Source organism: Balaenoptera borealis, assembly GCF_965194805.1.
Source record: "Balaenoptera borealis genome assembly, chromosome: 7".
NCBI classification, from domain to species: domain Eukaryota; kingdom Metazoa; phylum Chordata; class Mammalia; order Artiodactyla; family Balaenopteridae; genus Balaenoptera; species Balaenoptera borealis.
Genome location: NC_138864.1, coordinates 9920846 through 9935831, shown reverse-complemented (window position 1 = coordinate 9935831; position 14986 = coordinate 9920846). Strand labels below are relative to the sequence as shown.

The 14986-nt window shown below is 35.9% G+C and overlaps 1 long non-coding RNA gene across 1 annotated transcript in view; it reads left to right on the top strand.

The window, feature by feature from the left end:
- Nucleotides 1–14986, top strand: part of LOC309632312 — a 1044736-nt gene that overhangs the window by 485785 nt on the left and 543965 nt on the right. The window lies entirely within an intron of this gene.

Genomic DNA, 14986 nt, shown 5'->3' with positions numbered 1-14986 from the left:
TCTTTTGCAAGTTTGGTACTTCTTTTGATATTTTAAAGGCTATTGGAAATTGGGAAAACGTGAATCAGACATCAGTTTAATCCAAACCTTGATTCAGTCCCTAGTGGGGACCTGTGTGATCATTTAGCTCATCTTTTTTTGTGTCATAGTTGGAAAAAGCGTTAGGCCCAAACAGCTTTCATTTTTTGTCATGGGTAACACAGGCAGTAAGTGGTTAAATCTGGTATTTTGAATCCCAGTGCTTTTCAGCTGTCTTCCATGTGAAGATAATAAAATGACACTTTTAATTTTTTATTAGCACTTCAGAAACTCCTTCACATACGTTATCTTATTTGCTTCTTGCAGCTGCCATGTGAAATAGGCAGGGCAGAACTCATAATTCCCACGGACAGATGAGGAGATTGGGGACCAGGGAGGTTAAGTGGCTCATCACGGTCATGCTGCTTCTCTGGTGAAAGGCATCATTTTTGTTGAAAGGAGCATGTACAGGAGAAAAGACACCAGTTTGGGAAGCAGAGTGTCTTAGAGTCCTGTCTTTTCCCATCTGCACAGTCGTGGCCTCATCATTTAAATTCCCTGAAGTCCGTGTGTATAAATGGGGAAACTTAAAATGAGATACATCAAATAACGATAACACCTTACATACAAACAAGCTTAAGCTAATGAGTAGGGTGAGCAGAGAATGGGGAAGGCAGACCAACAAGCAGGGAAAAGTGACATGATGTGGGATGAAATTGCTGAAAATGCAGTGAATAGGCGATTTTATTATGATTGTTTGTATTTATTTACTTGGTTGCAACACTTCTCTGGGCATGTAATTTATCACAGACCTACAGCATTTTTAGTTGTGAGGAACATGCGAACATTATAGTCCTGGATATTGTAACATGTTCCCAAAGCACCTTCCACTTCTGGAAAAGAATAGGACGGGCAGGTGTCATTTGGGGAGAGATACTTTAGAAATAGGCTGAGATGTGTACCCCTGAGGCTTGAGTGATGTGTTTGTGGATTGCAGTGTCTTGGGGTGTGGTGAGTATGATTTTGGCCAGACCAGAGGCTATCGGGGAAGAATCCTTGTGGGGTGGGACTGAGATGGTAGGCTGAATCCAGGTCTCAGAGACTTCCAGCTGCCTTTTTACATAATTTATGCACCACTAGCAAATTAGAGATATTGAAAAGTTTTGAACAAAGTCATACTGTGCATTCATTGGATGCATTCACTGGTTTCCAACTGGATTTAACAAATTAAGTGACTTTTTAAAATTCCAAACTATGCACGCGATATCATTTGTATATAATTATAATTGTGTGCATGTTCCTTAATTTATTAGATGTTTACAATAAGTATGTAGACATTATAAAAAATATATAGGCTAATGCCTTGTAGCAAGAGTTCATGAAGCTATTCAGTCTTTACATTCTCTTCTGTATATTGTGGAGAGAGCAGCACAGGACCTAGAATGAACAGTAGAATATCAGTATCTATTTCAGAGTCTAATTTTGCTGAAAGTTTAGTGCTGGCATCAGTAATGCTATCTCTCCTTGTTCTCATACTATGAATGTCATTAATAGTTTGCTTTTAGAAACTTTTGATTGAATTTCTTCCTATAAAGATTGGTCTCCCAGGGCTATCTTTGTTGTTGTCCAATGCCAACAGCATATTCTTATCTTTGCAATTTTATTTCTGTAAATTTATTTCTGAATGCCCAAACACACATTCTTCTCAAGTTAATGAAATTTCTCTTTTCTCCCCCTCTTACTCCCTGAAAGAGTAAGGAGAAGGATGATCAAATTAATATGTAACAGAAAAATGTGTCACTTTCATCTACAAGCATATCTAATATCTCTACAGTTAGGTGTAATTTTAGAAGCTGGTACAAATCACTCTCATTCACTACCCCCAAACCATAGGGAATAAAATGCAAGCATGCATCACAACAAACATTTAAATAATGTGCCAATGCTGATCATCCAACCATGCTAGGAACAGGTATGTGTCCAGGCTGAGGAATATGAGAAAATGTACTGTTCTTGCCAATTTAAAAATGAAACGGTGTTCTCATGAAAAAAAAAAAAGACATTCCTGTCTTAGTATATTAAAATATTTTAGATATGTCAGCCTTATTCATAACTGTAATTGAAGCGATACATACAGAAAACAAATGCTTTAAGAAAAATCTGCATGAGATAGAGGTGGAAATGAGCTCAGTTCCAAGGCAACCAATGGTGTCCCTAACACTTTCTGCATAGTCTCAGAAAGTTGAAGTATAAATTAAATACAGAAGAATCTGACTTATCATTATGATTCCCCGAAGTTCCTGGGCTGTCAAAAGGCTGGTGTTAAAACACTCAGTGCCCCATCAAGCTTAGAGAATGAACTCAGGCATTTGCATTAATGACCTCATCAATTCATCTTCATTTTTTATCTTTCTTGTCTTTCTTTTCTCCCTCCCTTCTTTTCTCTTTGTTTACATGCAAGCATTGCATTTTAACTCTAGGCAAGAGGATACAGCTATTAATGATACAGATATACAACTCAGGAGGGCTTATGACATGTATTACTAGCTTCTGCCTGAAGATCTAAGATTCACATTTTCAAACCTTTGAATTTGAGATGCAGGCAGAATAACATTTTATAGCAAAGGAATTCCTAACCGCATGATGTGGAAATGCATACAATGTTGTGCTTTAAGGGCTCATTGCTTGCGTTATAGTTTTCTTTGCTTAATTATCTTCACCATAAAAGTTTTAGTAGTGTAAGGTTTTAATATATATTTTGCATCTTGGTGTGTGAAGATTTAATTGTTGTTTGGCTTGATTTTTAGTTGAACATACTGACCTCATGACTTAGTAACATTGGCATGCAGTTTTAAAGACATACAAATAATTGTGGAATGATTGTTACAATCCTATCACAATCTTTGACTTCAATGAGTATCTTGATTTTTTTTTTTTTTGGAAACACAATAAAATGTGTTGACATATTTTGAAGCATCTGAATCAACTTTTTCTTTTAAATTAATAGATTGTATTTTTCAGAAAAAAATTTAGGTTTACAGAAAATTCAGTTGGTGGTACAGAGAGATAAGATACACTTTCTCTTTCTCCCACTGTTTCCCATATTATTAACATCTTCCATTAGTATGGTATATTTGTAACAATTGGTGAACTAATATTGATACATTAGTATTAACAGAAGTTCATAGTTTAATAGTAGAGATCACTTTTGCATTGGACAATTAGTTCTGTGGATTTCGACAAATGCACAATGTCATTTAACCAGCACTACGGTATAATACAGAATAGTTTCACTGCAGTAAAATTCCCCTGTACTTCCATCTCTCCTTCCTCCTGCTAAGTCCCTGGCAACCACTGATTTTTTACTGTCTTCATAGTTTTGCCTTTCTGGAAGGTCATATAGTTGGAATCATACAGTATGCAGCCTTTTTTTCACTTAGCAATATGCATCTAAGTTTCCTCTACATCTTTCCACGGCTTGATTACAAATTTCTTTCTATCACTGAATTACAGTCCATTCCCTGGATATACCACAATTCTTTACCCATTCACTTTTTAAAGGACATCTTGGTCACTTCCAGTTTTTGACAATTATAAACAAAGCTGCTGTAAACATTTATGTGCACGTTTTTATGGGGACATATGTTTTCAACTCATCTGGGTAATTGCTAGGAGTGTAATTGCTGAATTATGTAGTAAGACTATATTTAGCTATGCAAGAAACTGTCAAACTGTCTTCCAAAGTGGCTGTAACCATTTTGTATTCCCACCAGCAATGAATGAGAGTTTCTGTTTCTCCCTAACCTCACTAGCATTTGGTATAGTCAGTATTTTGAATTTTAGCTGTTCAATATGTATGTAATGGTATCTCATTGTTTTAACTTGGAATTCCTCAATGACTTATGATGTTGAGCACCTTTTCATATGCTTAGTTTCCATCAATATATTTTTCTTTGGTGAGGTGTCTACTCAGATCTTTTGTATATTTTAAAAATGGGTTACTTGTTTTATTATTGTTTTAAGAGTTTATTGTACATTTTGGATACAAGTCCTTTGTCAGAAATGTGTTTTACCAGTATTTTCTCCTAGTCTATGACTTATCTTTTTTTATATATATATAATTTTATTTATTTTTGGCTGCGTCAGGTCTTTGTTGCTGCGCGCGGGCTTTCTCTAGTTGCGGCCAGTGGGGGCTACTCTTCGTTGTGGTACGTGGGCTTCTCATTGCAGTGGCTTCTCTTGTTGTGGAGCACAGGCTCCAGGTGCGTGGGGTTCAGTAGTTGCAGGACACGGGCCCTAGAGTGCACGGGCTTCAGTAGTTGTGGCGTACGGGCTCAGTAGTTGTGGCTCGTATGCTCTAGAGCGCAGGCTCAGTAGTTGTGGTGCACAGGCTCAGTTTCTCTGTGGCATGTGGGATCTTCCTGGACAAGGGATCAAACCCATGTCCCCTGAATTGGCAGGCAGATTCTTAACCACTGTGCCATCAGGGAAGTCCCTATAACTTATCTTTCCAGTCTTTTGTAAAAAAAAATCTTTCACAGAAGTTTTTAATTTTAGTAAAATTTGATATCAATTTTGCTTTCATGGAGTATGCTTTTGGTGTTGTACCTAAAAGTTCTTCACCAAATCTATGGTCATCTATTTTCTTTTTTTTCTACGAGTTTTATAGTTTTGTGCTTCACATTTAGCTCTTACATTTAGAAACATTTTAGTTAATTTTTGTGAAAGGTGTAACACCAGTTCCTGTATTTATTGTTTTTCAGGGGTCTGTCCAGTTGTTCCAGTACCATTTATTGAAAAGACTAACTTTTCTCCATTGAATTTCCATTGCTTTTTTGTCAAAGATCATTGACTATATTTGTGTGGTCTATTTCTAGGTCCTATATTCTGCTCCATTGATCTGTTTGTCTATTCTTTTGCCAGTACCACACTGTCTTGATTATTGTAGCTCTATAGTAAGTCTTGAAGTCAGGTGGTGTCAGTCCTCCAACTTTGTTCTTCTTTAGTATTGCGTTGACTTGAGTCACCCTTTTTATCATTTGTATTGTGCTTCCCTAGATGTAGATTAACCTCCTTATCAGAAAATAAACCTTAGGTTGACACAACAGAAATGGAAATCTGAACCATTCCCTGAAGTGACCTCATCATCAGAAGTAACAATAGAAGGATATATTTATTTTTCATGTACTATGTGTCAGGACCTGGGCAAATCACTTTTGGAAACTTTTGTGAAAACAGGTAAGAGGACTCTCTACAAACTGTTTGTTGTCAGACAGGTTCCTTTTAGTTTGGCAGTATGGTTATATATTTTCCTGCACACTTTGGGATCTGTTATGAGCTCAGACTTAAAGCTAAAAGCAGTTTTTCTGACCAAAAGATTTCAAAACTTATATCTTCCAGCGACAAAAATGATGATATTTGAATTACGGTTGAAGAGATAACTGAGGTGAGAAAGAAATATCTTCACAACAAATTCAACATTAAGGATTTTTTTTTTTTTAAGTCCTAAAAGCTTCTGGGGAAAAAGCAGTTGACCAATCCAGAGATAAAATTTGGTCTGGCTTTGGACATTCCACAATACCAGATGCCAAAAATCATCTGAGAAATATATGAGAAATATATACAGAATACTGAGTGAATGGAAAGAGTATGTAATGTCTATATTTCTTCCATGGTTGCATAGCTTTATAAAATGTCTTCTCTTATAATTTCAATTTCCTCCATATCAGTTGTTTTATCCCTTAGAGAAAGACAAATACTGTGTGGTATCTCTTATATGTGGAATCTAGAAAATGGTACAAACGAACTTATTTACAAAACAAAAATAGAGTCACAGATGTAGAAAACAAACTTATGGTTACCAAGGGGGAAAGTGGGGGGGTGGATAAATTGGGAGATGGGGATTGACATATTCACACTACTATATATAATATAGATAACTAATAAGAACCTACTGTATAGCACAGGTAATGCTACTCAATACTCTGTAATAACCTATATGGGAAAAGAATCTAAAAAAAGAGTGGAGGTATATATATATATATATATATATGTGTGTAACTGATTCATTTTGCTGTATAGCAGAAACTAACATAATATTGTAAATCAACTATACTCCAATAAAAATTAATTTAAATATATTCTTTTTTTTCTTTTGTCTAATAGCTATTTGTGTCTTTAGCCAATTTTCCAACTGGGGTGTTACTGCCTTCCTTCCATATTTACAATCTCCTTAAATATTAAGGATATAATCTACTCATCTGCTTCTTTTTTGCCTGTTGTTCTTTCCAAGTTGTTACTTTTCAAAAGTTATATTACAGAAATTTTATATTTCTATATATTTTATCTATTGATTACTTGCCTGTATAATTGTTTTTTCTAATCTTTTATGTTTAAACTTTTTCACCAATTTTTTCCTTCTTTTTTCCATTTAATTGTCTAATCCACAATTTAATTGTCTAATATTCATGAATTCAATCATAACTGCTGATTGAATAATTCGACTTTCCCAGCTGCTTGTTCATATCGCCTTTATCATGTATTATTTTTTATATACACTTGAGTACTTTCTGGAACATTCATTGTGTTCCATTTATCTTCCTGTCAATATTTGGACACAAACCACATTATTTTAATTATCGTGCTTTCATTATCTGGGAGGTTAACTCTGCATTCATTACTCTTGAAATATTTTCTTTGGCTATTTTCCTTTCTTCTCCAAGATTAAGTTTAAAATAATTTGGCAAAATTCCAACCCCCCCACCTGAAAAAAAAAACCCCACCCAAACCCTAGCTAGGATATGTTTGGAAATGCATAGCTTTGGGAAGGATTGTGGTCTTTATAAAGAATCATTCTGGAACATGGTATGCTTTCCAGTGATTTTCTTTTGTGCCTTCAGTTTTGTTTTGTTTTTTTTTTTCGAGTTTTCTTCATTTAGGTTTGGCATCTTTCTTGATATCGTTATTCTTATTTAATTCGTTATTCTTATTTGTGTGTGTGTTCTCAATGAGAATGCATTTTTTTTCCATTAGGTTTTTCTAACTGGCATAGAGGAAAGTACATGCTGTTTTAGTATATTAACATTTACCTGTTATCGTATTATGGTCAATTACTAGCCCTAAAATGTGTCACTTTACCCTCTTATGCTTTTTCAGCAGATAATTATTTACCTCCAATTTATACATAGTCTTCTTTCCAGATTTTGTTTCTTATTTTTATATTATCAGAAATAATAAAAAATTAGCTGTTCAAGTTTACAAAGTTTTTTTTAAAGAATTTTGAACTTTATCAAATATCATTTATTATCTGTAGAGGTGATCATTATTTTCTTAGCCATATTACAATCTTTATTATATTACCTTATTTCATCTTATATTAACACATACGCTTGGGTTCAGTGGCTGCGGTTCCCCACACAAAGTCTGTTCTGGCCAAGTACCTAACTAACTAACTTGCCCATAGTGGAAACCAGTGCTGAGCACCTGATATGGCACCACTCCCAGGAAGACCTGTTTGGTAGTAGGTTGATTACATTGGATTCTTTCCATCACAGAGAGGATACCACTTGTTCTGTGTGGAATATACAAACATTCTGCACATGGGTTTTCTTCTTTTGGCACTATCATTCCAACATTATCTTTGATAAAGGAATTATTCCTCAGTAATGTGCTAGAGGATGCATGCCCATAGAATTCACCAATGTTACTACACACCTCATCACCCAGAAGCAGCAGCAGTAGACAACAACATGGTCTACTGAAGACTCAGTTATACCCTAAATGGTATCAACACCCAGAAAGATAATATATGGTTTGAATCAGCATCTGATACGTGGTGCTGATTTTCCCAAAGTCAGCATACATGGGTGCAGGAACCAAGGCTGGGAGTGAGAGTGGTTCCTCATACTATTATACATAATTACCCACTCACAGGAATTTTGCTTTCCGTCCCTTTCCACCTCTGCTCATTTGGTGATTTTGGTTCTGGAGGGAGGCATGCCTCCATCAGGTGACAGACAGTGGCTTCCTTGAATTGTAAGTTGAGGTTACCAGTTGCCATTGGAAGCTTTTTATGCCACTGAACTTACTATGGATTATCGTGGACATATATGTTGTATTCTTGGGTAATGTTTAGTGTCTCATTTTTTGTTGTAAGTCTTAACCTTTTATTTTCTTCCACATTTTTTGAGTCAATCACCCAGAATGTTGCCTATTTTACTGCTTGTTCAAACAACATTCTCTTATATCTGCTCTTTAAGGTTTTTCTATTATACTGTTCATTATTTTTGTGTTTATTATTTCTTCCAATCCTCTGGTTCATTCAAATGGTAATTTTTACCTTCTTGGGCTGAGGATATAATTTATACAATTTCTTACTTGTTTTATAATAAAACATTTAAAAATATCCATTTTCTCAAATTCAGATTTAGTTTACAAAGCATTGCTCTTGTTATCGCTTTCTTTTATTTTTAGTGACATTGAATATTTTCATGTATATTGGCTATTTATATTTCTTCTCTTGAAAAATTTCGGTTATTTGCTTTTTAAAAAACTGATTTGTTTTTCTTTTGCTTACTGATTTAAGATTAAAAATTATGGAAAGGATATTGATTTGGGCATATCATGTATGTTGAAGTCTTTTTTCCCTTAGTTTTTCTTTTGATTTTGAATTATTACTGACATAAATTTTGTTTTATACTGCCCTTTAATTTATTCTTTCCTCACTTTATTTTGCTTGAGTTTTTTCCCCAAAGAGTTAATCAATTAGTCCAAGATTGCTTATAGAACAACTCTCTTCTCAGTTGATTAGGAATGTTGTCTTTATCATATACTATCTGATATACTCACATGTAAAACAGGCATATATACAATTTTGATTGTCAAGGATCTGAGTTGGATATTTCAAGTCAAATTTTGTATGTTCTCTAGATATCTTAAAGGAATAGAATTTTCTGGTTGCAAAATTATCCGTAAGTCGAATTTAAACTTTTTCCTTATGGAGAACTAATTCATCACGACACTATAATGTGGGTTGATAGAGGATTGATGGAATAGGGAAACTAAGGGTGTGACATTTTTATGCAATTACTTGTATTTTCAGGACCTTCTTAGATACTTTCTTACTTCTACTTGATGGCGCTATTCTGGTATCCTGGACTTTATAGATACTGCTAAATCCTGAGAGGTTGCTTAATTGCCTGGTGTCCCATCTTTATTTAATCTCTACCAGGGAACAGTGGTAAATGGTTTCCTGAAAGGAGATGAGTGACTTGCCAGAGAAGGCATGGCTTTCTTACAAAAGTCGGTTGATGTTCATAATGATTCTCTTAGAAAGATTTTCAGTAGGCCCCAAAGAGAGTCCTGAAACTAATGAGACACTTTGAACACGGTGGGACCTATAGGATTATAAAGGTCAATGGGCAAAGCTACTTCCATCATGGCCTGGACCAGGTAAAAGTTCTACTCTTCCTTTGGTTTACACTCAAACTTGGAAAACTTTCAGGTCACTCAGTAAATTAATCAGAGCAGCACACAAGACTATAAAATGTGTTGTTTTCAAAATCCATAAAACATGGGACTCTTTCTTAGTGTTAGGAAGGACAAGGTGTGACAAATCTTTCCATTCTGGAGGGAATTTTCCAGCACACTTCAGACACTGATTCAGTCTTACTTATTCTTGAATTTTGTATGAATGGAATACTACTGTATGTATCCACTTATGTCTTTAATCAATTAATTATCAATTACGGCTTTAAGATTCACCCATAATGTTGTAAATAGCCTTGGTTGATTTATTTTCTTTGCTGTCCAGTATATCCTTTTATTAACATGCCATTTATTTATATAATCTGCCATTAATGGTCATTTGTGTTCTTCCCAATTATGGATCATTAAAATGCTTCTAAGAACATTCTTATCTGGTAGATACATGTGGGATCGTGGGCTTCCCATTTCCAACTATAAAGGGAAAGTATTCAGTGTCATAATAGAGCATGGTGTTTGCTACAAAAGTTTTGAAAATACCCATTTCCAGGGTAAGCAAGGGCTTTTCTATTCCTAGTGTTCTGAGAGTTTTAAATCATGAAGGGATGTTGAGTTTCATCAGATGCTTTTTTTTCATCTACTGAGATAAATGCATCGTTTCTCTTTTGTTTTGTTAATGTGGCAGCAGGAGCTGCTCTGGTCCACATCCAATGAGCCTCAGCACTTCAGTGTATTCGAGCTCATTTCTCACTGCCAACACCTGCAGTCCTTTTCCTGAAGATTGCCTCGGAAGGTGCAGACGGCTGTTCTGTCTGTGCACAAAGCAGGCTTGAAGGGCCTGGAAATGAACCCTTCTACCATCTTCCTCCCCCAGGGACGGCCACCCTCAACTGATTGCTGGCAGGGCTGGTATTTAACTACTCCACCTTCTTCTGCGCGTGAGGGTAACTCTGAGGTGTGTCTTACACCGCTTGATTAGTTTCCGCAATGGTAGCTGGCTTGACACACAGCCTGCCTTCTCTCGTCTTACCTCCTCCTTTACTCGTGGTCCATGAATCCCCAGACAAACCAACTAGACCTGAATCCTGGTCTCAGCCTCTGCTTCTGGGGACAACAATCCAAGACCGCTGTTGGTTTTTCCAACTTTGCATTCCTGAAATAAACCATGTTTATTCCATATGATGTATTATATATTATATATTGATGAATTCATTTTTGTTCTGTGGATGACTTTTGCACCTACATTCATGAGTTAGGGCCTGTAACGGTCCTTTCTCTCACTGACATTGTTGGGTTTTCTTGCAAAGTAATGCTTGTCTCATAAAATGAGTTGAGAGCAACCCTTATTTTTCCATTTACTGGAATACTTTGTGAAAGACTGAGATTATGACTTCCTTGAATGTTTAAAGGTATGCCTGAAGCTATCATGGCCTTAAATGTTTTATAGAGTTTATCTTCCATCCTGTGGAGTATATGTATATTATTAAGGCCTCCAGGGTGCTGTTTCTTCCTGACCTCCAGATCTCACCATCATGCTGCCATCGCTGTAACAGAGCAACAGGATGTCTGAGGGGCTGGTGAGTGTAAGTAATGGATTCTCCAGTCCTGGAGAATCAATGTAACTTTGAGGCAAGACGGTGAAGGAGTATTTTCATCCCTGCCAGGTAGAAAAATATCCCTTTAATTTATTCTAATTGCAATAAAGTAGAAAATTACCAAATTATTAACTGGAGCTCTGCTAATTTGTTCCAGTAAGTGCTCAAATTTGGACCAGCAGCTACAATTGCACTCAGCACCTAATTATGCTTATGATAACCCAGACTCAAGACTCAGCTATCCTTTGTACACCAAACTAAAGGGGAAATGCTTCATCCATGACTTTAGTCGTGTAATTCATTACTGTCATTCTAAAAAATTGACTACTCTGTCATGTTTTTTTATTGACTATTTTGGTAAAGAGGAGAAACTCCAGGGTCCTTTAAAAACTTATAGCCATCACCTTATGGGACAGATACCAATGCAGCATTTTTCTTCACTGCTAAATGTATACATTTCAACTGTGTTTTTAGAAGCTGGGGAAATAATTGCAGGTGGGTATAGTGGTCTCCATAGGGCCAACACTGGATTATGATAAATATCCTATTAATCACTAGCCCCCTAAGTCTTGGACTAGTGCACCCCAGGGGCCCCAGGATATAGTGTTAGGTCTGCCTGGTAACACAGGAAGGTCTGGATATTCCTCTTTCTTCGATGCACAGTTACTCTCCAAGCATCTTGCTTCCCTTTGCGGGAGGCTGAGAGAAATATTACCAGTGTACGTACGAAGTATTACCGTTGAGGCCAGTGATCACTTCAGTGAATCTGACTCTGGTGATGGGTTTAGATGAGGATTGTGACTTCAGTGTCGTGGCTCAAAACTCTGTTTTCAAGAAATAAAGGATTTTTCTTATAAGGTTTCACACAAATCAAGTGTGACTTCAAGAAGGCTGCCCTTCTAGTTCCTCCTGGAGATCCCACAATTAACTGACTATTCCAAACGGGGTCAGATGTTTCTTATTACCTTTTTGGGGCTGCTTCTTATTATGGTCACCACACATGCTTTTCCTCTAGTGGTTAAATACCACTGCCTCGATGTCCTCCACCACTTCCCTGGTCTCTGGGGACAACCATGGGAGTGGATTTTCGTATGCTGGCATGCCACTCTCCAATGTACTTCTCAGCTTTGAAGAAGGAAAAGTCTTCTGGAGGACCTCATCAGCTGTAACTAGGGGCTGGGGATATCTCAAACAGGAAGGGGGTTCAGATGACGATAAACCAGCAAAGAAAAAGACAGGAACCTAAAACAGAACAGGAAGAGCACAGACACATACAACAGCCCTGTTACTCTCCTGCCCCCAACACGAGTCATGCCACTTTAGGAGAGACAAAGAATGCATTATTTTCTCCCGTGGATGGTCTCTAACTGCCTGTTTTTTTAAGAGCATAATAAGAGTTCAGAACTCAAATTATTGTTTTATATTATATACTGACATTTAATTATGCTTGCCATTTGTACCAAATTTTGGAATAAAATACACCTGTGATATGGTATTTTTTTTCCCCAAGTTTTGCATTGTAAAATCAATTTAATGTTTTGTGACAAGTGTTAACAAAAAAGAAACAGAACAAAATAGAAAATACTAGAGTGCATTTCATTGCATGCACAAAATAAGGGTAAATATTGTTTTGTGAAACTTTTGTTTCATTCATATACAGTAAAATACAATAAAATATTCAATGATTCTTTGGATTTAACACTTTCAAAGCTCATATGGTAGACAGTTTATACTATGCCTATTTATTTTTAACATCACATTTAATTCCTATCTTGGTTGGAGCATTCAGGAGTACATACATGTTATTTTTCTATGAGCCTTACCTACCTCAGAATAACTTTATTTCTTTAACAATGAAAATATAACCTAACTAAGTATAAAACTATTTTATTACAATATTTTCCCCATTATACTCTTTAATCCATTGTCTTCTGGCATTTGTATTACAGAGAAGTCTAAGCCCCTATTTTCTGATTTTTGGATCACTCTTCTTTTCTTTTTTCTGGGTATATGTAGAATTTTTCCCCCTCCTTCTACGTTTTAATCACAATGTTTACCAACAATTGTCTAGAGGCAAGTCTCCTTTCTTTCAATCTGTCTGCACTTTCAATTTATATACTCATGTTTTTAGTTCAAATGACATTTGTAATTATTGTAACTAGCTCAGCGCTACACAAAAAGCAGTCCTGATTATCTTTCAGTTTTTCCTTTTCCTCCTCAAAATTATCAATTTTAAATTAGCATTAAAATGTTGAGTTCAATTCCCTCATGCTTAATATAGCCCTGCAGCTTCTATGCAAAAGTATAACTTGACTACTTCCCAAGGAAGTCTTGCTTACAAGCTAAACTCCACCCAGTAAGAAGTGGGCTCTGGGCAGAGCCTGTGTCCTGATGGCAGAACAGCAGCTCACACTGGAATTTTCACGGCACTGTTCTGCTCCTCTGCCTTATCTGGCTTTCCCTTGGCTACTCTGACCCTCACTTCCCACACCCCTGCCCTCCCTCCAGCCCAGGAGCCTGGATGCATTCACAGCAGGAGTTTTGCACAGGTAGTTCCCTCTCTCTGGAGCCTCTTTTCCCAGATCCTCTCCTGACTGGCTTCTCATCATTCAACTTTTGCTCAGAGGTTACCTCCTCAGAGCAGCCTCGCTTGACCACTCCGAGTCAAACTCCTTTATGTCATCCTACTGCGTTTTCTTGGAATTTACCGCCACCTTATATTTTCTTGTTTTTGAATGTTTACTGTCTGTCTCTCCCTAGATACAGGAAACAATCTTATCTATCCCATCCCTGAAACCATGAGGTCTATAACACTTCCTGAATAATAGACTTCTCCCCTTATTAATGAAAAGTTCTAAAATGAAAATTATTTGGGCCTAATACATATTCTGTAGCTTCACAGTCTTAATTCCAAGATGCAGTCATCAGAGTTTATGTATGATCTGAGACTGATTACATTTGCCCTTTCTAATTATTTTTTATCATAGAATTTACCACTAAGTTAAATTAAGTATTTTGTCTTTTATATATGATCAATACCAGGACTATTTATTTGAATTGTACCTGTGTATATTTTGTAAAATCATATTTTAAACTCTTAACATTCATTCTAAAAATTCAATGAACATCATCCCATATCTGTTATTCCATGCTATACATGAGAAATTTAATAAAAATTTCCTGTACTTAAAAATGTATGTTTTCTTTGCCTATATATATATATATATATATATATATAAATAATATTTCCCTAAATATGTCTTGCTCCAAGAACTTTAAGGTAAACTAGTTCAAAATTTTAATAAGTAGGACCTTTTACGTGCTCAGAAGCATCTAAGCATTCTTCATTTAGGTCAGTAAATCATAATTTAGTCACTTTCAGAATCAATGAATGTGAAGGACCATCTCCATAAAACAAATACACATTTGCAAAAATATGCATATAGTTTCAGTGGGTTTATGAAGTCCACTGAGTTTATTTACTATCTCAGATTAAGAGCTCTTGCCTTAGATAATTTTTGTTATTTTATCTTCAAGTGATTTCATTTGCATTGTTTCATTTGTAAGCAGTTCGTAAGTCTTTACGAAAGAACTCACGAATTTGACTTGAATTCACGTAAGCAGTTTGAACTTTTTGTGACTCACTCTTATAGAAATATTTATCATTTAACCTTGGAAATCAAGGTTGAGAAAGTCAAATAATTTATTTTTCGATCTTTATTTGTTTCTATAGTTACGGTTACACACCAAGTAATAGTCCCAGAGGGACAATATATGGTGAAAAGAACTAGATGTCTCTTTAATTTGTTATAGCTTCTGTTCCAATATTTAAGATTCCACATTAAATTTTCTAGTTTGGAGAAATAGATTGTATGCCATGTTCTTTCTCA